This window comes from Pleurodeles waltl, chromosome 8 (assembly GCF_031143425.1).
Source record: "Pleurodeles waltl isolate 20211129_DDA chromosome 8, aPleWal1.hap1.20221129, whole genome shotgun sequence".
NCBI lineage: Eukaryota > Metazoa > Chordata > Amphibia > Caudata > Salamandridae > Pleurodeles > Pleurodeles waltl.
In genome coordinates, this window is record NC_090447.1 from 987992362 (window position 1) to 988018451 (window position 26090).

The window sequence follows — 26090 nt, forward strand, 5'->3', positions numbered from 1 at the left end:
TTATATGGGGGCATCAGTATGCCAATTTGTGGGGTGTGCTAAGTCCTAAGCAACCAAATTCAGAGGGAGAGAGCAGTCACTGGGGTCCTGATGTGCAGGATCCCAGTGAACACAGTCAAAACACACTGACAGGAGGCAAAAAGTGGGGGTAACCATGCCAAAAAGAGGGTAGTTTCCTATAGCAAGGACTCCCCTTTTTCCTAGTCAGGGAATTCGTTTTGACACACTGGTGGTCAGTGGCTCTGCCCTTGTGGCGTGAAAAGTCTTGAAAAGAAACTGGCGTTATCACATTAGGGTGGCGGTTATACAGAAACATAATGACGTATTTGGCAAGGGCAAAACCGATTGACACCACCTAACGACACGCAGGTGTACTGCTCGCAAAAATCTTACAGATCCTGCCTGATGAGAATTCAAAGGTAAGGCATCTGCAGCTAGATGTTGTCTCTACCAGATAAGGCGTTAGTGGAAGTAAGTCACTTGTTCTTTAAATAAGAAACTAATGTACGAAAAGCTGATCTTTTCGAATGTCATTTCATATTATGTTTTTGAAGTGTTTTTGTTCACATCAAACTTCAGTCATGCACTTTTCATCGTTTAGCTGACATGGAAATAATGAAAAGCAGTGTTTATTGTTAAGCAGGCCTTTTGTTTTCTAGTGCATGGGCATACAGGCATATACATAATTATATTATTCATTGTAATCTAATCAAGGTGCTCCCTTCTTTTTCATAGAGCCACGATTTACATTGTGTGTTTCGCAGAAAGAAACAAATTTCAACCCTCTATCTTTATGGCAAATAGGACCACTCCGAATGCGGAAGATGACTGGAGCAAGTTTGTACAGAACATTCCAGGGTGCCATTATTGCCTAACACCAAGTATGCACCTCAGAAGCTCTCTGAGCCTAAATATTGTACCAGTTCACAAGAGCACAATCCTTACAAAACAGTGTTTTCATTTGACTTAATTAGACTTAGACATCACAGAAGCAGTTCTAAAAGTCTGCAACTCTCAGTCCATGGAACTTTAGTATAAGTGCTCTTCTTTTGTGTTCCAGCTACATTAGCAATGGGCCATAAGAAGAAATAACTTGGACAAGCCCTCTGCTGTTTGTCTTTTAAACTTCCTTCCGATTTAAGTATGCCCCAGAGGCTCACCATGCAGAAATCCTTTAAAACAGTCCTACTTATGATCCGCATCCTATACCGATGCTCCCGTCCTTTTTTTTCACAAGTAATCCATGATAACCTGTTTTGCACAAGTCATCCATGATAACCAAATGCATCTTGAGCCTGCTTCACTTCAGTCCTTTAGAATAGGCAGCAGTTAGTTTTAGTCCTTGTTCCTTGTTGGTAGACCAAGGTGTTTTCACTGATTCTGATACTTCTGACTATGGAATTTGTGAATGATGACTCTGCTGCCCTCTAAGCCTAATGAGTGAGCTGCAGTGATGATGGTATATGGGTATCTCTGTAACTCTGAATGACCTTACTCAACTCCTGTATTTTATCCCCTGCTATAGAGGTGTTTTGTTCTTTCTGAGGTCATGATTCCATTAGTCTAGCTTTATCAGTATTGGTTATTGTCAGTTACCACCCCTCTAAATACATGTGGAATCAGAGCTGTCTGGAGTTTTCTATCTGATTCTCGGTATCACTTCTCTGTTTTCCTCCCCTGACTGTCTTCATGTATTCCACACATGAGTGCTGGTACATATTCTCTCTTAAAATCTGAGGTGAACCTGATGAGTGAGATATTTTCAAATTAACTGTGTTGTTCAAGCTGATGTAAAATTATCTACTACTGATGTGCCTCCTTCCCCAGTGAGAAGGGAATGTTTATGTCCCGCAGGTCTAATGTAATTCAACTTTTCAGCCAAACCTCAATGTAGGAAGCTGGCTCTGTATATACTATACCAAAATTAGGTATAGTGTGCAAAGTCCAACGGTTCCCCAGAGGCTTAACAGAGGCTCTCTTTTGTGGTAATGAGGCCAAGCAGTTATGCTTATCAGAGGGTAGTGCGAAGCACTTGTTGTACATACACAGTCAAGAAATGAGGAACATACTCAATGACTAACAGCAGTCCAATGTGTTTATATAGCAACAATATATTTTGTTACTTTATTACTAGAACCAAAAGGTCTTTGTTGCAGATACCTACAGTTGTAACTAGGTATCAAGCATATGTATAAAATGTACTTCATTTAGGGTTTGCAGATAAAACAGTTTACAAGTAGGTAATTTTAAAAGTTGACACTTAGTGCAATTTCTCATAGAAACCAATGCAGTCCTAGAGGAGGGGCCGAAAACTGGTAAGTACTCAACTTACGATCCCAGTCTACGGATGTTAAGATGTCCACAGGTCAAAGTTCAAGTGGACCCCAAAAGTGCAACACAGGGCCGACTGGGTGCAAAGATCAAAGTTTCCATCGGGTTTTCAATGGAAAAATATACGAAGTGAGGGCACACAGAAGAAAACAGATTGCAGGTAAGTACCCGTGGTTCCAGGACATAGAACTGGGGGGGGTTACGCGAGCACCATGGAGGGCCACAGGTCAGCACCAAACACACCATCAACGACACAGGGGCGGCCAAGTGCAGGATGCAAACACAGCGTTGGGCGCCCATTTTTTTTCAATGGCGGTACCCCAGGGGTCACACAGATGCTGTAAGCTGGGCCAAGGGGTCGGTTCCGAAAAACCAAAGGCTGGACAAGGAGAGGCACCCGCTCTCCATTGCTGGACCATCAGTCATATTCCCCAAGGCCGGGGCTGTGGGTGCAGAGGTACCTTTGGGCGTCGGGCATCTTCGTCGGATCCGGTCGCGGTCAGGGGGGTCCTCCGGATTTAGCCTGCAGTCGGCGTCGTGTTAGCTACAAGAGGTCAACCTAGGATGGCCTGGGAACCATCTCTGGACCGGTGGGCCACCTGGACTCGGGCTCTGGCCATCGGGTGCAGAGTGGGCAGGGCTCACGGATCTGGGGCGTTTCTGTAGTCCTTTTGGAGGCTTTCTTCTGGACTGGGCCGCTGTCCACGGTAGTCCTCTGGAGGTTTGTAGAGGTTGCTGGTCCTGCAAGATGTTGCCTTTTTGTAGCAGGAGTCTTGAAGCTGCAGACAGGCTGGTAGGGCTGTAACCAAGTCCGTTGTTGTCCGGAGTCTTCACTGCTGGGGTCGGCTCTTCAGGTTTTCTTTCTTGAGGTCATCAGGAATCTGGTGAGCTTGGTTCATGGGTGCCCGTAAATACAAGGTTTAGGGGCGTTACCGGGGTCAGAGGGCAGTAGCAATATCTTATGTCCCTTCTTGTACCCACTCCCTTTGGTGAAGGGGCCACATTCCTATCTCTATTGGTCCCTCTCCTCCAAAACAAGATGGATGATTCTGTAAGGAGGGGTCATTTCAGCACTGGACAACTTAGGGGTGATCGTAGCTGCAGAGGTCACTCCTTCTTGTTTTTCCTAATTTTCTTGCTGGACCTGCTGCCAAAAGTGAGGCTTGGTCCGGGGGTCGGGCATCTCCACTCGCTGGAGTGCCTTAGGGCACTGTAACAGGAGGCCAGAGCCTTTGATGCTCCCCGGCAAGTGTTAACCCCTTCACTGCCAGGCCTTTTCCCCCTCCTGTGCCAGGCCTTTTTTTGGCTATTTGGGGCAGTTCGTGCTTAGGCCCTCATAACTTTTTGTCCACATAAGCTAGCCAAGCCAAATTTGCGTCCTTTTTTTTCCAACATCCTAGGGATTCTAGAGGTACCCAGACTTTGTGGGTTCCCCCTGAAGGAGGCCAAGAAATTAGCCAAAATACAGTGAAAAAATCGTTTTTTTCAAAACAATTGGAAAAAGTGGCTGCAGAAGAAGGCTTGTGGTTTTTTCCCTGAAAATGGCATCAACAAAGTGTTTGCGGTGCTACAATCACCAGCTTCCCAGCTTTCAGGAACAGGCAGACTTGAATCAGAAAACCCAATTTCTCAGCACAAATTTGGCATTTTACTGGGACATACCCCATTTTTACAATTTTTTGTGCTTTCAGCCTCCTTCCAGTCAGTGACAGAAATGGGCGTGAAACCAATGCTTGATCCCAGAAACCTAAACATTTCTGGAAAGTAGACAAAATTCTGAATTCAGCAAGGGGTCATTTGTTTAGATCCTACAAGGGTTTCCTACAGAAAATAACAACTAAAAAAGAAAAATATTGAAATTGAGTTGGAAAAAACATCAATTTTTCTCTACGTTTTACTCTGTAACTTTTTCCTGCAATGTCAGATTTTCGAAAGCAATATACCATTACGTCTGCTGGACTCCTCTGGTTGCGGGGATATATAGGGCTTGTAGGTTCATCAAGAACCCTAGTTACCCAGAGCCAATAAATGAGCTGCACCCTGCAGTGCGTTTTCATTCTATACCGGGTATACAGCAATCCATTTGCTGAAATATAAAGAGTGAAAAATAGCTATCAAGAAAACCTTTGTATTTCCAAAATGGGCCCAAGATAAGGTGTTGAGGAGCAGTGGTTATTTGCACATCTCTGAATTCCGGGGTGACCATACTAGCATGTGAATTACAGGGCATTTCTCAAATAGATGTCTTTTTTACACACTCTCTTATATTTGGAAGGAAAAAATGTAGAGAAAGACAAGGGGCAATAACACTTGTTTTGCTAATCTATGTTCCCCCAAGTCTCCCGATAAAAAATGATACCTCACTTGTGTGGGTAGGCCTAGCGCCCGCGACATGAAACGCCCCAAAACGCAACGTGGACACATCACATTTTTTTAAAGAAAACAGAGGTGTTTTTTGCAAAGTGCCTACCTGTAGATTTTGGCCTCTAGCTCAGCCGGCACCTAGGGAAACCTACCAAACCTGTGCATTTTTTAAAACTAGAGACCTAGGGGAATCCAAGATGGGGTGACTTGTGGGGCTCTGACCAGGTTCTGTTACCCTGAATCCTTTGCAAACCTCAAAATTTGGCTAAAAAAACAAATTTTCCTCACATTTTGGTGACAGAAAGTTCTGAGAGGAGCCACAAATTTCCTTCCACCCAGCGTTCCCCCAAGTCTCCCGATAAAATTGATACCTCACTTGTGTGGGTAGGCCTAGCGCCCACGAAAGGAAATGGGCCAAAACACAACGTGGACACATCACATTTTTTCACAGGTCACCTCGTCCAAGGCATGCGAGAGGTTAAAGTTCCTGCAGAGGGGAAGGTGTGAAGCACCTCCACCCAGAGCAGGCTTTGTTCCTGACTCCTGAGAGCTAAAAGGCTCCATGGGGTAAGAAACCTGTCTGTTACTGGCAGGCTGGCACAGAAAAGTCAGCCCTACAGTAGAGAGTTGGGTAAAATACACGGGCATCTCTAAGATGCCCTGTGTGCATTTTACAAAAAGTCAAACACTGGCATCAGTGTGAGTTTGTTGTGCTGAGAAGTTTGACACTAAACTCTCTAGTCTTCAGTGTAGCCATCATGGAGCTGTGGAGTTCGTAATAACAAACTCCCAGCCCATGTACTTAGTATGGCCACACTGCACGTACAATGTCTAGGAATGGACTTAGACAATATAGGGGCATATTGTTCATGCAGCTATGCCCTCACCTATGGTATAGTGAGCCTTGCCTCAGGGCTGTAAGGCATGCTGGAGGGGTAACTTACCTTTGCCACTGGCAGTGGTTTGTGGGAATGGCACCCTGGGAAGGATGCCATGTCGATTTTACCTTTTTCTCCCCACCAGTAAATACAATCTGCAATGGCAGTGTGCTTGTGTTTGGGTAGGGGTCCATTGGGGTGGCACAATACATGCTGCAGCCCATAGGGACCCTTCCTGGCCACAAAGCCCTTGCTATTACTGCTACCTTTTACAAGGGACTTAGCTGTGTGCCAGGGGTGTGCTAATTGTGGAAACAATGGTGCAGTTTAGGGACCTGGTTAGCAGGATCCTAGCATCAATACCAGATAAAAGTGGGTGTAACCATGCCAAAAGGGGCATCTTCCTAGACTCAACATTTGAAAAGTTTAAATGGCAGTGTCACAAAAAAACCGGTGCAAAAGTAACAAAACCTAAGTAGTCTAAATCAATAAAAATACATTAACTAGGTTACAGGAAACCTAAATACTTAAATGCTAAATCTTGAAATATACATGGTGCATTTAAGGTGCGATTGATAAAAGCTGAATGTAAAATGTTGAGAGTTTAATAAAGTGCATTTGTTGAACTCATTTTAGGAGACCCCTCACGAGTTACCTCTTAATTCTGATAGTTGGAGTTAACCGTAAAGTTAGAATTATGAGTAATGAAGAAAACCAGAGTCTTGAAATGTTAGCAGATGAAATATGTGGGGGTGTCATGTTGTGATACCATATGTAACCACAGATTCATTACAGGCCCGCCCACCTCCCAATTATGTGAACTGAACTTTTTATCCATCTAAAAAAGGGATCAGTGTAGAGATCTGCACATTTAAGAAGGCAGTCTAATGATATGCTTTGCGTCTGACAGCGAGCAGTCTCCTAATGCACTTAACGTCTGATGGATGCTTCTGCCTGCAGATTGCTCACCAGTAGAATTATCCAGGTGTCAGACTGGATCTGGGTACCTCAGAGCTCTCAAATTGCCTATAGGGGCTGGCTTCGTATCGATGCTGGAAGTAGCGTCAGATGATGTCACCAAAGCCATATAGTGTCCATCCCGGAGCAACATCGTCAGTTCCATTTTTTCCACAGCTTCAACACAGAACTAGAACTTGCTGTTTCTGAGATTAAAAAAATGTGAACTCGGGACTGTGAGGAACAGATGTGCAAAACAGACCCTCATTCGTTCTGCTTGTGATGCTTGAGATTCGCTTCAATTTCAGTTTCTGTGAATCTGGTTAGTGTATCTACCCTAAGGCCTTGAAGGAGCCAGAGGGAAAGTTCTTCATGGCCAATGCCCATGATGTCAGACGGAGCTGCTGTCACTCCAAACCACATTCCATATCCCCTTCTTCAAATTCCTCAGTGAAAATAAGAAACATAGAAAACAAAAGAAACATAAAGCTAAGTCCCTTTAGCAACCTCCGTCTCCCACAGGATCTTAATCGTTGAATCTAGAATTGGTTATGATTGAACCATCTGTTATTGAATTGTAGGCATTGGGAGATAAAGTGATTTGCCTAGAATCACTGTATGTTGAACTGACGCCGATATTCAAACCTGGTTCCCACTGGCTCCGAAGTCGGCAACTCAGGCATTTAGCCACATCCTCTCCCTTATTGGCTCCCACTTGACACTCCCTATTACGTCCCTAAATTGAGTATTTAGGTGGCACCCCTGAATCATAGAACTCAATCCTGATGACCTAAAAGAACAGGACAAAGAAGAGACACCCCCAGAAGAGGAGGAGAAGAAGCAGCAGCTGACCTGGCACCAACCCTGCCAGCCTGTCTTCACTCCTCGATGGACTCTGCACCAGAAGACGCCTTGTCCTGCAGCTGAACCTTCAGAAACCTAGGAGGACTGACTGCCTTCAAAAACAGTGTCTAGTCTTCCATGAGCTGTGGACCTGCTCCCTAACCAACTCTACAGCCTCTGGAAACTCAAAGACCTGATACCTGAAGACACCACTGCACCCACCTTCAAAGACCCGATGGGTGTGGCCCTCTGGTGCCACCAGGTCCCTCAGCTGTCCAGAGTCTGAGTTTATCATGGTTTTACACCTGGACTCCCTGAAGTTCCCCGCAGCCTCTGTGGTGAGACAAACCCGACGCCTAAAGCAACCACTACGCCTGTCGCCGCTGGCTTGAATTGAAGTGGACCACTGGTGTCAATGACATCTCCCAGCTCTCCTGAGCTTGAATCCAGTGTGGTTTCACCCCTGCTGGTCTCCTCAACAATGCCTGAAGCCACATCCACAGGGCCCCCCCAACTAGGAATGCTACTGGAAAGGGAAATGCAGTGCCAAGAATACCCCTGCATCCGTTATGCCTGGGCCTTGGCGAACAGGACCAAAGGTGCAGCTACGTCCCCGAGCACCCCACATTTGCAACTTACCTGTCCTTTGTCCCCAGGTGCCCCCCAGTCAGAGCCTGCACCCTAAATCCATCAAGACCAATCCCCATTGAAATACATTGGGCACCTGACCCTTACTGCACCTCTGCACCCAGCTGCCCCATTGCTGCCCAGAGTGACCTGTTGACCCTTGCCCAGTACTCACCTTAAATCTACGAGATTGGTCCTGTGAGTCATCGTAAAGTGCTAACACACACCTCAAAGCAAGCGTCAACTCCGGTCACATGTCACTGCTTACCTGAAAGACAACAAGGGCTCCGTTTTCTCCCAGAGGATACTGTGGGCGGCAGCAAAAGCCACAATACAGGGCGTATAATGCAGGATGCAGTTCTAGCTAACAAACAAGCGGTGGCCCACCAATGCGAACTTGAGGTCCATATCTCAACCTTCATCCGCTTTTACACAGCTCATCCTTGACTACCCGCATGCTGATGTCTGGACCAAGCCCAGGTAGCTCTTAACAAACTTTATACATCCAAGCCAGAACACATGCTTCAACGACTCAAAAACTGCCACTATAAACAGAGCGAGAAGGCTGTCCGTCTCCTGGCTGCACAACTACAGTATCTTGAAGCAGCACAGGCCATCCCTGCCATTTGCTCCTCAAGTGGTGGGGTACTTACAAAACAACAGGAAATTGTTGATGAACTTGTGGCATTTCATCCCAGCAGCTATATACCCTGGAGTCGGTGGGCAGTATCCAACAAATAAAGGCCTTTCTAGACGGTGTGAGATTGCCCCGGTTGACCAACGAAGGATGGGCTCTGCTGGATGGGAACATTAGTGAAGACGAGATAGCACAGGCCATCTCCAATCTCCCCTATCATAAGTCGCCAGGAGAAAATGGATTTCCCACTGCATTCTGCAAGTAGGCTGGGAAGGAGGTGATAGTCCTTCCATGGGGCCTTCCTAGAGGCTAGTCGTATCCCCAAACCCTGAAATAACCCCCTCCGCTGCAGCAGTTATAGACTTAGCCCCTTTTAAATGGGGATGTAAAAATTGTAGCTAGAGCCCATACACAAGTGGGCTTCGTTCCTGGGCATACCACCAGGAATCGTCTTCGTACCTTGGCCCATGCCCTTTGGGATGCCAGAGATCTGCAGAGCAAAGCCATAGCCCTTCCTCTTGATGCGGAAAAGACGTTTGACTGCATAGAGTGGGACTATTTATTTGCTTCTATGCAGAAGTTTGGTCTGGGTGACCAATTGATAGCCAAGGTTCGTCTGCTCTATGAGAACCCGGTGGCCCAAGTTAACTGCAGTCGCTACCTGTCCGACCCTTTCTCTATACAGCGGGGGATGAGGCAGGGCTGACCGTTCTCGCCCCTATTCTTCCTACTGGCTTTAGAACCCTTAGCGGCGACTATTCAGTACTCTTTATAACTTACTGGAATACAGCTTCCCGGAGGGGAATCTAAAGTCTATCTGTATGACGATGACATCCTATTAATGACAACAGATCTCGAGTGTTCACTTCCTGCCCTTCTAGAGATCATAGACGATTTCATGCTTTTTTCGGACTACCGGGTGAACTTGGATAAAAGCGAGGCACTGCCCCTCTCCATGATCACTACGAGCACGGTGTTACACAGTTATCCTTTTCGGTGGAAATCGTCACATCTGAAATTTCTGTGGATCCTCGCTAATAGGGGGCTTGACTGCATCCCGGCGGATAACCTGGACCAAATGCTAGCCCATGCACGGCTCAACTTTGCAAAATGGTCACACCTGAATCTCTCCCTGTGGGGAAGAGTGGAAGCGGTGAGGATGGTAATGCTTCCATGCTACACCTATGGCTGGACAGGCTGCCACTTATGGTACCCCTATCCACCCTTCGTCTTACAGATGCGGAGGTCTGCACCTTTGTGTGGGGGTACGTCTCGCCCCCTGGTGGGCTTCAACCAAGCTCCTAGCACGCCGCTCTTGTGGCAGTCTGGGGCTCCCATTGGTGGAACATTATGCTCTAGCCCCCAGCTGTCCCAATTTACTTTTTTGCTCCCAGAGACACTGGATCCCCCACAGTGGGTCACCATAGAACAACAGCTAATCACTGGATGGAACGATCGCAGCCTTATTCTCCTGTACAAGCTTAGTCGCTTATCCAGACTCGGCCCACCAGCCCAATGCTCCAAGCCATGCACAAAGCCAGGTACAGGGCGCACCCTCACCTGGGTGTCCATCCCTGACTCCATAAGGGGGCCCCCATATGGGGTAATGATGGCCTGCATATTGGTGGAGCGGCCCTCATTTGGCCTTAATTGCGCATGCCTGTACTCCACAGCCTCGATCAACTCCTAACTGACGATGGACTCAAGTCCTTTGAACATTTGCAGGAGGAATTTGGCCTCCGACCTCAGCAGAAATGAAGATACAACTACAACACTGTCTACGTCGCTGTCTTGGGGCCGACCCCTGGAATCTCCAGTTCTCGCTGGTGGTGTCCTACCTTATGACCACCTCTTTTCAACACCCCTTATCCACAGTTTAGAAACTAAATGGTGCTTCTGACTCCAGGTGGTAATAGAGGAGGAAGACTAGTCAGACCTTGTGGAGGCCCTCGATAAGGACGTGATGGAAGGAAGGTTGAAATTCTGCATTTTTAAGTCACCACACGACTGGCATTGGACACCAGTGAAACTCCACATTGCGGGCCTCCTGCTGCGCGCTAACTGCTCGTGGTTTGCAGCAAATTGTTGTGACATTCTTTGTGAGTTCTTTGTGAGTACCCCTCGATCCAGCCCATTTGTGAGGAGGTTGGGAAGACACTGGGAATCTGTATGGCTCTTCAGGTGCCTTTGTCGGCCTCTTATTCTCCTCCATGACTTTGGAGGCTCCATTGACCTGACGAGACCACAGTACTACCTCCTACACACAGCCCTTGCAACGGCTAAGATTTGTATCCTATGTCACTGGAGATCTACTACTCCTCTGATTTCAGAGGAATGGATGGTGGCGATCATACACACTGCAGCCCATGAACGTGTCCTTTTATAGCTTGCAACACCAATCAGCGCTCTTCATTCAGAGTGGGGCACCCTTCCGCGGAGAGGCAACCCCTCAGCTTGAGTATACTCTGCCGCGCCCTGCTTTTTTACCTCGTATGGGGCGCTGAAGCACCACTGATAAACCACCCCCACAACACCCCTTTCCTTTCTACCCTTCCCCCCCAATTCTTGTTTACCGGGTTCCCACCCCCTCACTCCCCCGTCCTTCAGACCTGCCAAACCGAGGACAGTCTCTTTCAGACTTATCCTGTTTCTCCTATTTATTCATGTGCTCCTCTACACCCCCAACATTGTCCACACTTAACTCACCCAAAACCACCCCACCACTGGTTCTCCCCTACCAAACGGATGCCTCATACCTCCCTCCCTAGTATGCATCTCCCTCCCTTTCCTCCGCTCCCAGCATTCCTCCTCGCCATGCCTAAGCCCTATCCACTATATATATACCTTCAGGGACACCTACTTCATTTTTGGCTCATTACTATTGATGGCCATGACCATATTGCGTTCTCATATGTTTACCCGTGGGGATGTTTATTAACACTGGCATGCACGTTGTTTCCTGTCCTTCCCTCTTCTCCCCCTCCCCTCAACCCCCCCCCTCACACCCCTTCCCCCTTTTCTTGAAACAGCTACTGCTTAGTTCTGAGTTTGTTTCTTTGGTTACCTCTGTATCCGACCTATACCTGTGTACAGATGTTCTGTTTATTCAATAAATCATTGCTAAAGAAAAAAATAAGTAAATACCTGATCAGGTTATTAAAGTGTCTTACACGTGTTTCCACCTGTACCATTTGCTGTGTCCCAATGGGATTTAATCCTTGTTTTGACATTTCTGATGTGGGTTCCGTGGAAGTATTCACAGTTGGCAGTTACTTTTACTTAGTTTCTCTTGTGGCCATTACCTCTGCCAGATTTTCACATGCTATGTGTCCGTTTGCTGTTCACTTGAATCTACCACGACAAACTGGTCCTGAGGACAAAAGCAGCTTTCCTTCCTAAGGTGGGTAGTGAACCCTTTTTATCTGGGGTAGTCCATTATTCTTCCTGCCATTTACACTTCACCCACTAAATAGAAACAGAGAAAACACTGATTGAACCCCTGGACAAGGGGTAGTATTGGTCGTGTTGACCACACAAATAAGAACAGGTCTGACGACCAGCTCTTTGTGGGGTCTGCAACAATTTGAAGCATGGCCGTCCAGAAGAGGACACTATTTTATTGGAACATTCTCTGCTTGAAGATATTCTTTGCCCTAGCCAAGAAGGAACTGCCTGAGCCAGGGTTAGACTATGGGTCACAATCTGATTTTTTTAGTGGGTCACCAAAGTCCAGATTATAAACTAGGGAGACAGCCTTTACAGGTCAAGGTTTACAAGAGCATGCCTTTACTACACATTGCCTTTTGCATGAATATGACTTTACAATATGTCTTTACAACGAAGGTAAATATATTTAAGGAAAGTGTGTGTGTGTGTTCGTAGGAAACTGGCTCCCTATATGGTGCACTAAAAAGAAGTACACCGTACAGAGAGTCCAGTGGATCCCCAATTGGTTTGCAGAGGCAAAACTAGATAGGGCTTATGCTCTATTTTGTGGTAGTGTGGGTGAGCAGTTAGGCCTATCAGAGTGTATTGCTAAGCATTTGTTGTACTCACAGAGGCAATAAATGAGACACACTCAAAGAATAAATCAGAGACCAATTTAGAAAAATAATACTTTTGTTTATATATACTTTGAACCCAAGAACTTCGTCATAAGGTAAGATTGTTTTCAAGCAGAAATAATTTTTAGCAGAAATCAGCAGTGCAGTTTGAGTTCTTCAGTGTTAACCTATGGAGGAAAACCATGTTCTGCAAATGCATAGTTAACAATGACGTACGAGGCCAAGAATTAAGGTAAGTATTGACCACTGATAGAACCTTCCCAGTAGGGCACACTGGGTGACACTGGGGCGGCTGGGTGCCGTAACGGTTTTCAATAGGAGTTGGTCCTCGTGACCAACAGGTTGCAGCCTCTCGCTAGGATGTCAGTCAGGGACAACAAGCAGGTAGGTTGTAGACGTGGGATGCTCTGGACGTAGGTTCGTCTTTGGTCCTTTTCTCCAGGACCCAGAGGCTATGGATGCAGGGGTGTCTTTAGGCGTCTGGTTTCTTTGTCCAGGAGCACTCACGGTCAGTGGGTCCTGCGTACTGAAGCTGCAGGCAGTGTTGGGGAATTCAGCACGGGTGAACCCAGGGTGGACTCGAGCTCAGAGGAGTCAGGGGACATCGTTGATATCAGTGACCAACCTCAGATTGGGTCAGTGGTGATAGGTTTAGTGTTTGCTGGAGGTGTCTGGTTTTCTCATACCACAAGGCCACGGGATAGGGGACCTGCGTGCATAGGCTGCCTGCAACTTGGGGCAGTCCAAGATGGGTGAGACCACGATGGGCTCGGGCTATGGACAGCTGGAGAACCTTATTGGCACCGTTGGTTGGCTTCACCTCCAGTCATGGACAACTGGTTCAGTGGTCACTTCGGGTGCCGGGTCTTTGCTGTTCTGGAGGCTGCAGAGTCCGTTCTTGAGACTTCGTTGTACAGCAGATCCACTGCTCATGGGAAGCTTGAGTCTTTATGGAAGGCAGGCAGCTCTCCTGGGCTTCTGGAGGCTCATCTGCAGGAGTCGTTGTCTTTTTGGGCAGAGTCCGTCTAGGTCAGCAGGCAGGCCAGCAGGATTGGTACAAGGTCAGCTGCTGCTTCTTTTCCTCATCTGCAGGTGCGACTCTTCTTTAGTCCTTTGCTGATTGCTTCCAAACAAGATGGAGGAATTTGAAAAGTGGTGTCCACTTCAGCTTGTCCATATTAGGGGTGTGACTGGCATGAAGTGGGCACACCTCCTAATCTGCCTAATTTTCCTGCCTGTGCTGCTGCCAAAAGTGGGGTCGGGACAGAGGGGTCAGTAATCTCTGCCATCTGGAGAGACCTGGGTTACATTACAAAGGCGGCTAGGCCTTTGAACCTCCTGGTCCTGGAATGTCCATCCTGCCTGGATGAGGTGCTAACACCACCCCAATCTCCCCCCCACCACTCCCAATCTCTCCCCACCCCCGAGTTCAGGCTTTTGTCTCTGGCTTTCGGGAGCACTGGCTCTCACCTTGGGGGGCCAGAAACGTTTCTAAAGTGGCTGAACTGGTCAGGACCAGTCAGTCAACACACCATCAGCTGGTGTGAGGTTTCTGAGGTGCCCTCTGGGTGCAGTTATTAATAAATCCCTCACTGGAATCATTGAGGGTTTATTAGACTGAGATATTTGATCCTAAACATCCCTGGGCTCAAAGAAGCAGTCATGTAGCTGGGAAACTCGTAGTGGCCAGTGTCCAGCACATGCTTTTAAAATGGCTTCCCTGTTCACTTACTATATCTAAAAATCAACAGAGACATAGCAGGGGCATATGTTCTCATGCACATATACCCTCACATGTCAAGATGCACCCTGCCTTAGGGGTGACTTACACCTGGCAAATGCAGTGGTAGGGGACCTGGCACACAGGGGTATGTGACAGGTCGTGTTCTCAGTTTCGACCTGCACCAACACATGCAGTCTGCAATGGCAGCACTTTGTGTGTTTCATGAGGGGTTCCTGGGGGTGGCACAACTGCTGCTGCAGCCCTCTGGGACCTTCCTTAGTACCCTAGGTACCGGGGTTACCATTTACTAGGGACTTAGAGTGGGTGCTAAAGAGTGCAGATTGTGCAAAACAACTATGCCGGTTTGGGAAAGAGCTCTTGCACTGAGGACATGGTTAGCAGGGACCCAGTGCACTAACAGTCAAACTTACCTCCGGAACCAGGCAAAAAGTGGGGCTAACCATGACAAAAAGGATGCTTTCCTACAGTGTTTGTCCTCCAACACAAAGCAGTCACAGGCGGCGCTTTAACTGCGGTGCAAGCGTTTGGGGGTTAACCACAAACCCCAGTATATATATATGTGTGTGTGTGTGTGTATATATATATATATATATATATATATATATATATATATATATATATATATATATATATATATATATGGTAAAGGGTATTTCTAGGGTTTAGGGGTGGGTAAGGATATTGGGTGGTAATGGTGTTTTTAGGGTTTAGGGATGGGAAAGGGTATTGGATGGTAAGGGTGTTTTTAGGGTTTAGGCATGGGTAACCGTGTTCAGTGGTAAAGGTGTATTGAGGGTTTAGTGGTGGTTAAAGGGTATTGAGTGGTAAGGCTGACTTTAGGGTTTAGGAGGGTATAGGGTGGTGATAAGGTTTTTTGGGGGGGATTTAGGGGTAGTTAAAGGAATAGTGTGGTAAGGCAACAAAAGGAGGGTTGTGGGAGTCTTCCGTGCAAAAAAGAAAACAATTATAAAAATAAGGGGATTTAGGGGGTCTCCTCCAATTTAGTTTTTTTAAGTTTAAATATTTAAAAGCTAAATACCAAAGGTTACATTATTAATTTTATAGTTAGGTTCTCAGTTTACTTCTAGAAATTCAGTAGTTATAGTTAGTTATGTCAAGTAACTATAACTCGCAGCCTAAGGTAGTTATAACTTGCTCCCCCGCATTGCAGTTTTATTCCTCAGTAATTTGACTGCTAATGATTCATTGATATTTTTATTGGCGTTATAAAAGTTGTCATGAGTGCTGGAATATCTGGGATAATTAGTGCATGGCGAGGGCGCAAGAGTTACCTTAGGCCGCAAGACATAGTTCCGTAAAACAACTCTAACTACATCTGCTGAGTTTCTCTGGTTTTGTGCGGATAAATTCAGAACCCAACTATTATATCCCTGTAACGTTTGCTTCTTTAAGTGAATATCTATTTTTTTAATTTCTATTTCCTAACTGTAAAGTCCCTGTAACCTTTGTTTTTTCAATGAAATTCATTCCTTTTTTTTTTTCTCTAAAGTAATTTTCATTACTATATGTTCAGCCGACCACTGTAGCGTGCAGCCTTTGGCTGTGTGCAGCGGGTGGTTGGCTGTAGGGCCTGCGGCCAACCCCCTAACCACCGAAGGCTACCCTGCGCATGGCCTTTGGCCATGTGCAGCAGATGACGACCGCTGGGCCACTCTCTCTGGGTGTGAGAATAGGTGTGGAACAGTGACCCTGGTGTGAAAGCAGCTGTGAGAGTGTCTGGGTGGGAGAGTGGATATGAGGGGGGTCTATGTTGGTGTGAGAGTTTTTGATTCCGCTCTAATAGACAAAAGAAAAAATTCACATGCACAAAGTATTTCAGATTGTTTTTCAATATAGAATCCCTGAGTAAGCACACTTGCTTTGCCTTCGCCAAGCCCAGAAGTTAGGATCATTTGTTTTTTCCACAAGGGGAACTTCAACTGGGGCACCTGCTACATTTATATTTGTAAATGCTTCATGTTGAGGTTTAATTTCTGTGAAATAAGCATCATGGCCAGAATGGAAGCTAATCTGCACGTTTATCCAACAAGAGTCCACAGTTCGCACAAAATGTCCATCCAATTAGAGCACTTTCTACTGGTAATTAAATAAGTGCTACCTCGTGGAGTTAATGGCCGGTGGGGGTGGGGCAATCTCTGCCCCCAAGGACCTCATCCCCTGGGGCCCAGCCTTCAATAAATTTCGTCCCCAGGGACCCCATCCCCCCAGGACCAGGCCTTATAATTATTTTTGGGGGGATGGAAGTCACATAGCCTCCTTCCCCCCTGCCTGATTTTGGCCCCAGGACTCTATCTCCCCCCCCCCCCCCCCCCCGGTGTGCAATGGGACCACGGGGGAAGCTTCAGGGCCCCTGCGGAAGCTTCAGGGCCCCTGCGGTTCCAGCCAGCTCCCCACCTCCGCCGGCATTGCCGTGTCAGACAGGAGGCTGCTAAACATGCAGCTCCCTTTCTGTGAGAGCAATTGTTTACTTTGTTTCCCTGCCCACAACTCTGCAGACAGGGAAACACACCTCTGTTTTTAGCAAGCGAGAGCTGTTTGATAGCTGTGACTTAGTGGAGCTGACAAGGTGCCCTCCAAGTCAGAGCAAACAGCTGTGTCCTGGGGGTGCGCACCCCGGGGCATAGCACGTGCCAGCCCTGAAGGGGTGGCGGTCCCCAGGGCCATCTACAGCTCCTAGAGCGGGGCTAAGTGACCCAATCTCCAACATCCAAAATTTATCCTGGGAAGGTGGCAGTACCCCGCGGCTGCTGTGGTGGGCGGCAGAGGGGCACACATTCATTGATTCTTTAGCCTCCAGGAGGTGTTGGTCCCTGGGGCTGCGGAGGAAGCCATCCAGGCTTTCCCCATATCAATGTTTTTTTTTCCTGGGGTGGTGATGAAGGGGGCAGCACAACACAATCTGCGTTTTTATCTCTGATTGCCCTGGCGAGGTGGCAGTCCCTGGGGCCAATACAAGCCCTAGGTGGGGGTCCTATGTACCCCCTCCTTTTTAAAGCCCCCAGTGCTCCTGGACCCTGCCCACTCTGGCACAAAATTAAAGCAAAGGGTGGGCGACCGTCTTTTTTAAAATAAATAAATAATCACTGGATCCTTCAGCAGTTTTTTCAGAGATTTTTTATTTATTTTTGTAATACTTTTTTTTTTTTTTTAACCCTGGCGGAGTCCATAGAGGACCTGTAGACCAAGGCACTAGGGGCTCAGGGTGACCCTACCATGGCCACTTTTCTTTAAAAAAAAAAAAATGTGGCACTCGGCCAAAATTGATGCCAATACTTCCTTGTTGAAGTGTTGGCAGTCAATCAGATATCAGCACAGGGACAGCTGAATCCACAGATTATCCGTGTGCCTGTATATCTATACTTTTAAAACTCTAATTACTCCAAAACGACTGAATGGATTTACACCAAATAACAAACGTGTGCTTTCTGGACCAAGAGCTACCTTTCTGCCTAATTTGGTGTAATTCCGTTCAGCGGTTCAGGCTGTAGTCATGTTCAAAAATTGCAACTGCCGGTAGGTTATTTATATATACCTGATATATACTTTCCTTTTGTTGTAAAGTCATGTGTGGTAAAGGCAATACACAGTAAATAATGCATGGTAAAGGAATGCATTGTTCCGTTGTACATCTAGTAACTTAAAATTAATTTAAGTTATGTATTTGTGTCACATTTGCTGCGCTTCAACGACAGAGGTCAAATGTCAGGCTATGCCTAAAGCTCATTTTCTAGCATGGAGACTGGTGCCTTCAAACTCCTGTTACTTTGCCGTTAGAGAAAGAAAAATAAAGTGAATTTTGTGGCAATTCTGCTGCGGTTCACGAAGGGGAAAGAGAAAGCTGTAGGATGTACATTTTTCATATCGCACAACAAAATGTAAATATCTGTAAATGAACTGTACACATTTAGCAGTAAGGAAAACAAAATTAAAGACTTTTTTGTAATTCTGAAGGGTGATAGAAAGAGATTTAGGGCCTCATTACGACCTTGGCGGTGGGGATTACTCCGTCCCAAAAGTGACAGATATCCCGCCCACGGCATTACAAGTTCCATTGTATTCTATGGAACTTGTAAAATGGCGGACGGGATATCCGTCACTTTTGGGAGTGAGTAATGCCCTCCGCCAGGGTCGTAATGAGGCCCTTAGTAGGTTCGGAACAAATCAAGACACTGTACATGGTGATGCACAAGTAATATATATTCACTAAAACACGATTTCCACACATTTGTGTACAATATAGTTTTATCTCTATAACTGAATGTAAAGAAATGCCTCTTTGTGTATGACCCCCCCCCCCTGTTTTTTGACTCATGCTGCTGGGTTTTCAACTCTGACAGTGCACTGAGGCATGCTAACCAGACTTCACTGCCAATGTCCTGACAGTAAAGTGTCTTTCGAATTGGCTTTTGTAGGAAGCTGGCTCTGTATATACTATAGCAAAATGAGATATAGTGTGCACAGAGTCCAGTCCAGGGGTTCCCCAGAGGCTAAAGTAGATAACACCAATGGTCTTTTTTGTGGTAGTGTGATCCAGCAGTTAGGCTTGTCATAGGGTAGTGCAAAGCATTTGTTGTACACACACAGGCAATAGAAGAAGCACACACTCAATGACTGAACTCCAGGCCAATGGTTTTTATGTAGCAAAAGTTTATTTTCTTAATTTATTTTTAGAACCACAAGATTCAAGTTGCATGTAAGTACTTCAATAGTTTCTTAATTCACACATGTATCATTAACACTTTGTTTGAAATCGGTAGGTTAAACAGTTTTTGAAATACTGGCAATTATCTGTTTTAAAAGTTGACAGTGGAATTTTAAGAAACAGTTCCTCGGGGGAAGAAAAATTAGATAGATTTGCAGGTAAGTACAATACTTACAGTTCCAGTCTCCAGGGGTCAGGAAGTCCACAGGTCGGGGGTTCAAGTTAACCCCAAACACCCACCACCGGCAGCATGGGGCTGCCTGGGTGCAGAGGTCAAAGTGTAGGCAAAATTAACATGGGCTCCTATTGAAACTGGGGGCACTCGGTTTCAGATCTGCAGGCAGGTAAGTACCCGCGTCTTCAGAGGGCAGCCCTGGAGGGTTTAGAGGAGCACTGAGGGAGCCACAAGTAGGCATCAAACATACACCCTCCTTGGCGCTAGGGCGGCCGGGTGCAGGGTGCAAACAAGATGCCAGGTCTCCAATGATTCTCTGAGGGAACCCGGGGGTCACTCAGAGGCTGCAGGTGAGGTCCAGGAGGTTGTCTCGGGCAAACCACAGGCTGGACAGGGAGGAGGGCCGCCTGCTGAACGTTGCTGCACCAGGGGTAAGGTTCTCTGAGGCCTGGGGCTGCGGGTGCAGTGTGTTTTTAGGCATCAAAATCTTCATCCGGAACATTCGCGGTCAGGGGGGGTCCTCTGTATTCCCCCTTCAGGCGTCATCGTGGAGAGGTCAACCCAGCGTTGGCATTTGCTCAGAATCGCCTGGGGATCCTTTCTAGCTGGTTGGGCCACCTGGACATGGGCTGTAGCCGTTGGGTGCATAGTGGTCAGGACTCACGCATTTGGAGTGGAGCTCACCTCCAGGTGTTACAGTTCCTGCAGGTGGGAGGTTTGAAGCACCTCCACCCAGGACCACTGAGAGCACAAAGGCATCTCTAAGATGCCCTCTGTGTCCATTTTCCAATAAATCCCACACTGGCATCAGTGGGGGTTTATGGTGCTGAGAAGTTTGATATCAAACATTCCGGTATTCAGTGAAGCCATTATGGAGCGGTGGAGTTCATAATGACAAACTCCCAGACCATATACTCAGTATGGCTAGACTGCACTTACAATGTCTAAGAATAGACTTCATCACTGTAGGGGCATATTGCTCATGCAGCTATGTCCTCACCTGTGGTATAGTGCACCCTGCCTTAGGGCTGCAAGGCCTGCTAGAGGGGTGTCTTACCTGTGCCACAGGCAGTGGTTTGTGGGCATGGCACCCTGCGAGGGTTGCCATATCGACTTTGCCTTTTTTCTCCCCACCAACACACACAAGCTGCAAAGGCAGTGTACATGTGCTTGGTGAGGGCCCCCCTAGGGTGGCAAAATACCTGCTGCAGCCCTTCGGGACATTCCTTGGCCACAGGGCCCTTGGTACCATGGGTACTTTTTACAAGGGACTTAACTGTGTGTCAGGGTTGGTCCAATTGTGGAAACAAATGTTCAGTTTTTTGGAAAAGAACACTGGTGCTGGGGCCTGGTTAGCAGGATCCTAGCACACTTTCAAACAAAGTTGGCATCAATACTAGGCAAAAAGTGGGGGAGTTACCATGGCAACAGTGGCGCTTTCCTGCATATGTGGATTAAGGTTTCTTTATCTTGGCCGCAGAGACGCATCGCATGTCAGAGCGTTCTGCACGCCACCATGTGAGACATGGGCTCGCAGATTCCACTTATCCAGCCTTAAGATCACAAGCCTAGCCTTAATTCACACAGGGTAAGTGTAAGTGATAGAATTCTGCTGCCTCCCTTAAGCATAGGAGTTAATGTCTGACGATGCATGAGAGCTCTTGCTTTATAATGCCAGGTCGTCTAGGTTTGACAGTTTTTTTTGCTGTTAAAGAGGTGTGTTTATTAAAAACCTGGAGAGAAAGATGTATACTTGTGTACCAATTGTGGAGACAAAGATACAGATTTTGGGAAAGAACACTGGTGCTGGAGCCTGGAAAGCAGGATCCCAGCACACTTTCAATCAAAGTTGGCATCAACACTTTGCAAAAAGTGGGAGGTGGGGGCGTTAACCATGCCAACAGTGGCACTTTACTACAGCTTTACTCAATTGGAAGTGGCTAACTTACCTCCAGGCCTCTTGTATATGTTACCCTAGTACCTAGGGCATGTGACTTAAAGGGGTACCCGAGGGCCTACAGCATTGCATGGGGGACCTCCAGGATGGCACAAGTACAACACGTCTCCGAGCCCACCACTGCAGGCTGGTAGAGCAGTTGTGCACTGCTAGCCCAATTCTGCCATTGAAAGCAATGTCAGACAACTCCTCCTCTGGAGATGTTTGTGTAAGTCAGCTTCTAGCAGGCCTACCAGACTCTAAAGGTGGTTTGCAACATATGATACAGGTAGGACATGTACTTTGCATGTCCTGACAGCTTGACATGCAGACCTGCCAATTTTACTGTGAAAGGACTTGGTTGCCCAATGAATGAGTACAGGGTTACACTCTGCTCTCTCAACTGTATTAACGGTGTGACCAAAGTAGGCACTCCAGGCACAAATTGTCACAATAAGCCCACTTGTATCGCATGTTGGAATTGGTACTTGTTGCAGTGTGAAGCTTTAGCAAAGCTGCCACTTTGTTGCCTTTAAAACTCCTGTGCCTTCCTGGGCACACACGGGGGCTTCTCCATGAGAAAACTTTCTGCCCTCCTGGAGAGAGGTGCCATGATTCTCAGGACGGAGAACAGTGTGGGATTGCAGGTCAGGGAGGTATTACCTCCGTCCTGTAGGGAGCCACTTGGGTGTTAACCCCGAAAGGCAGGCTTTGAATGTGAAGCTGCCTTTGAGGGTCAAATGTGTAACACCGGGGGAAAGGCTTGCCCCATTGTTGAGGTAGACAGGCTGGCACGGGAAGCCGAGAGGGGGGAACCATTTGCAAAACCGGTTTCCCCAGGAGTGGGTAGCCCTGAGGTAGCCACACCCTGAGAGTGGGCTAGGGAGGTCTGAACACCGAGAGAGTGGTCTCACCATCTTGGGAGTGGGCAGAATGATGCATTCTAGGGTAGTCAGATGCCACATTCCACACTAAGTTGTTACCAGGTGTGAGGTAACCTGGTACCCCATTGACTAACAACTGCATCCTGCCAGGAGTGCATTTTCCGAGCATAAAGGGGGCATCCAGACCTCAGATCTTGACTTTCTTGGAAGAAAGACCGAAGAACGTGCCCAAGTGCACTGAAGGACGAGCAAAGAGAGGTGCATTGACGAGGACTGCACCTGCTGCACTTGGTGGCTAGGAAGGAAAGGGCTTGTGCCTCCCATGTCCAGAGAAGCTTTCTCCAGAGCCCAGTCAAGCCAAGAGAAATCCAAGGACCCGCTGACTGGCCTCCTGTTCGCAGTACATGGATTCAGCAGCTCTAGAAGCCTGCTGGAGCAAGTTGGTAGCCCAAAGTCTTCTCTTGTAGTTGCTACAACCACTGCTGTGCAGCTCCGAGGACCAAGATCTGATGCATGGAGTTGTATCCAAGGTAGCTGAACCCAAGAGTGCTCTTGGAGAGTTGTTGGGATCTGCTGAATGCAAGTTATCGACTCAGGAAGGATTGGCCTCTGACAGTGACAACAGGCTACTGGTAGGCCAATCACGACTGGACTTGGACCCGAGAGGACTCTGTGTGTGTTGACCCTGCAAACAGGACCCACTCATCATCTCTGTCAACCAAGGAATCCCTGCAGCAAGAAGCCCGTCAACCATGTCATATCCACAGCAACCTTAGAGCATCTTCACCTTCTTTCGTCCCTTGCATCAGGACCACTCCATAGGAATCCATTGCAACGCACATAAGGTGCTTGAAACTGCTACAGGACTACTTCTTCTGGGAAGGTAACTGTTCTTGAGGACCTTGCTGGTCCTCCTGAATAGCTCCCTTCCAGAGTTGCCTGGCCAAGTACTTGTAACCAACTGCATTAACGCTTACTTAAGTTTCGTTTGAAAAAGCTCGAAGTATCCAATTCGTTGCTTTCACCAAGGCTTGTTCACAGTTGTGATATTGCTCTAATTTGTTATTACTTGTAAAATCTATATCTCTGGATCCCTCCAGTGGATCTTTTTCATTCTAGTGTGTAAGAACGTATAAAAATACAGTCCAGTTTTATAAATTGGTGTTGGATTGCTTGAGTGGTGTGTTGATTTATTTTTTCAATAGTTTTGGTGCTGGTGAAATGCTTTACAGTTGTTGCTTCGTCTAAGCCTTGATGCTTACTGCCACGGCTACCCAGGGTTTTGCTGAGTGTTTGACAGACGAAGCCCGAGGGTCCTTAAGGGGTTGATACGTGTATTACACAATTACACAGTGAGGTTGCACATTCACACTGTATTATGCATCCCATTTCCTCGCAGTGTATATGTGCAGATTTAGTCAACATTTCAATGGAAAATGTGCTGTCTGTAAATAACATTGCTCTGCCACAAGATGCTTCATTACATTAAAATAATTGGCCACCTCATGTCACTTAAAGCTAGGTGGGGCAGAATATTTTTTCGTACTAAAAGGTGGGTTGTGGTTCTAAAACGTTTGGGATGCACGGACCTATGGGAATCCACATTTACTCCACGAGATCAAAGTCTTCCACATCTGCGCTGTCCGAGGCAGTCCCACTGTAGTTGATGAGATTTGTCATGTGACGACTTGGGCATCTCTCCACTGTTTGACTAAGCATGACTACTTGTATTCAGAAGAGATAGCTGTTATGCATGTTTTCTGTGCAAAGATTTCCTTGTCTGATCATTCCTTCAGACCTACCATCTTGATGGAAGTACTGTTTTGGAATCTGCAAGTAGAAGTATCCATCAGAAGAAAAGGTTACTTACCTTCGGTAACAATCTTTCTGGTGGAGATTCTATTTACATGCAGATTCCTGACCAGTCCTTCCCACCTCCTGGTTCTGAAGGGTGGTGAAAAGCTACTATGTGAACAACGTTCCATTTTAGTTGTAGTACTGCACTGTCACAAATGATATGTTGCTTCTTCTTGTCTGCCTCTAATGTCATGGATAAAATGGACCGTGAACTGACCTCATTGTTCCGTAGGGAGCGCTATCTGGCTTGATTAAAACTCCTTCACTAATTCAGTTGACTAGATGGAGCCTGCACCCTCTGCCAGCGTGAGAGCTATGAAAAGTTTCCTAATCCTGTCTGGCACCTGCTCTTATCCAAGGGCTTGTAGCATCCTGTCCCTGATACATTTGGAGTACAGTTGACCTCATTGCTACCCATTGTCCTTTTCATGCTTCTGTACTTCATTAAATATATGAAAAAATGATTTGCAGCTCCCAAAGGATTTATTCTAATGCGGTACAAAGTATTAGAATGAATCCCTTACTAAAAGCTCGAAAAATATCACATCTATGTGTTGGAATGTATGTTGAATTGATCACATTTCAGTTACCAAAATAACAATGCAGGCGTACATATAAACATAATGAATTGTTTTTCTGATTTTTATGTAATACTTCAAACATAAGGGACTCAGAAATGTCATGTGCGTATACATACCGTAACAAAGCAGTTTTTCAAAGTACATACATATACTACTCCACTCTTGTAGGATGATTTGTCCAATGTAGTTTTCCTTGAGTTGCTGAAGCAGTATTTAAGCAACGGGAATTTAAGCACAGGCAAATGAGGCGCAGGCAGTGAGGTTGTAGAAATAATGAAAAGTTAAAATAAACAGAAAATTGAAGGAAATGGTAGATAATGCAAGGAGCAACACAGGTGATAGAATTGACAGTGGGAATGAACAAGGGAAGAAAGGGAATAAGTTACATTCTTTATAATAACCTGAGAAACATTTTTGATTTGTAATGGCTCACAAAATGTAAATAGGAAAAACCACTAATTTTTCTTTCAGAAAAGAAACCATCACAGGAATTCACAGCAGGTAGGAATTGAAAATAGGAATTGAAAATCTGGTGATATAGCAATCGAGGTATTACCCTTCTGCCTAAACCACAAAATAGAAGGCCGAGTTTTTTTGTAAATGTCACAAGACTACTTTCAAGACAATGTAGGACAATACAACACAATACCAGTTATGTATTTTTTTATATTACATGTTTATTTCCGGCTGTTAACTTGAAAAAAAATGTTTTAAATAGGAACTATTTATTGATAACAGAAAGTGAAATACTGGAATGTTCTGATAGGCTGTCTTTGGAAAAAAAAGATAAGAAACATACTTTATTTATTGTAAGTAAGAAAGTTAGAAAAAGCACCCTTTCTTTCCTTCAAAAACCTAAGCTGTCTATAGAAGGCAGCGATCCTCAATGTTGCACTGTGCCAGATGCCACCAACTATACTCCCAATTCCATTTGTCCTGTGAGGTGTTTTCAATATTTTACAATGACACACAAATGCATCTATAAGATATGTCCCTATGAATAATACATACAGTGTCTATGTAGCATATGCCTAAACTATTATATGGTACATTAGCACACTACTTAGTGCAAAGGTAGTAATAACTGTGCATTCACACATTTATCACCACAGTACAGTGAAACTGAGAGGGGAAAAGTACTGTTTGCTGCCTCTAATTTGCAAATCGTTCATTTTGTACAAAGAAGCAACTTTGTGTAATAGGGAGCAGGCCTTTTCCGTGTGTTTCTGCTTCCCCATACAAATTTCACCCCTTAAATCCTGGTTTTAATGAAGTTATTTAAATAAGTAAATAAATAGACATGAGAGAATGCCTTTGTATAAGCCATATATGCGGATGTGTAATGTGCAGGTTATTACCATTGTAGAAGGAGGATTGTGGACTTCTGACACAAGGCTTTGCCTGTCTTGAGCGCCTGTCCCTCCCCCCTCACAAAATAATGGTGATTGTATTTATTCAGTCTGTTATTTGTGTGTGTATACTATGTATG

At 46.1% G+C, this 26090-nt stretch overlaps 1 protein-coding gene across 17 annotated transcripts in view; it reads left to right on the plus strand.

Annotated features, from left to right (window-relative positions):
- MYCBP2 (MYC binding protein 2) overlaps positions 1–26090 on the plus strand; it is a 1769078-nt gene that overhangs the window by 1096423 nt on the left and 646565 nt on the right. The gene's annotated exons all lie outside the window — the stretch shown is intronic.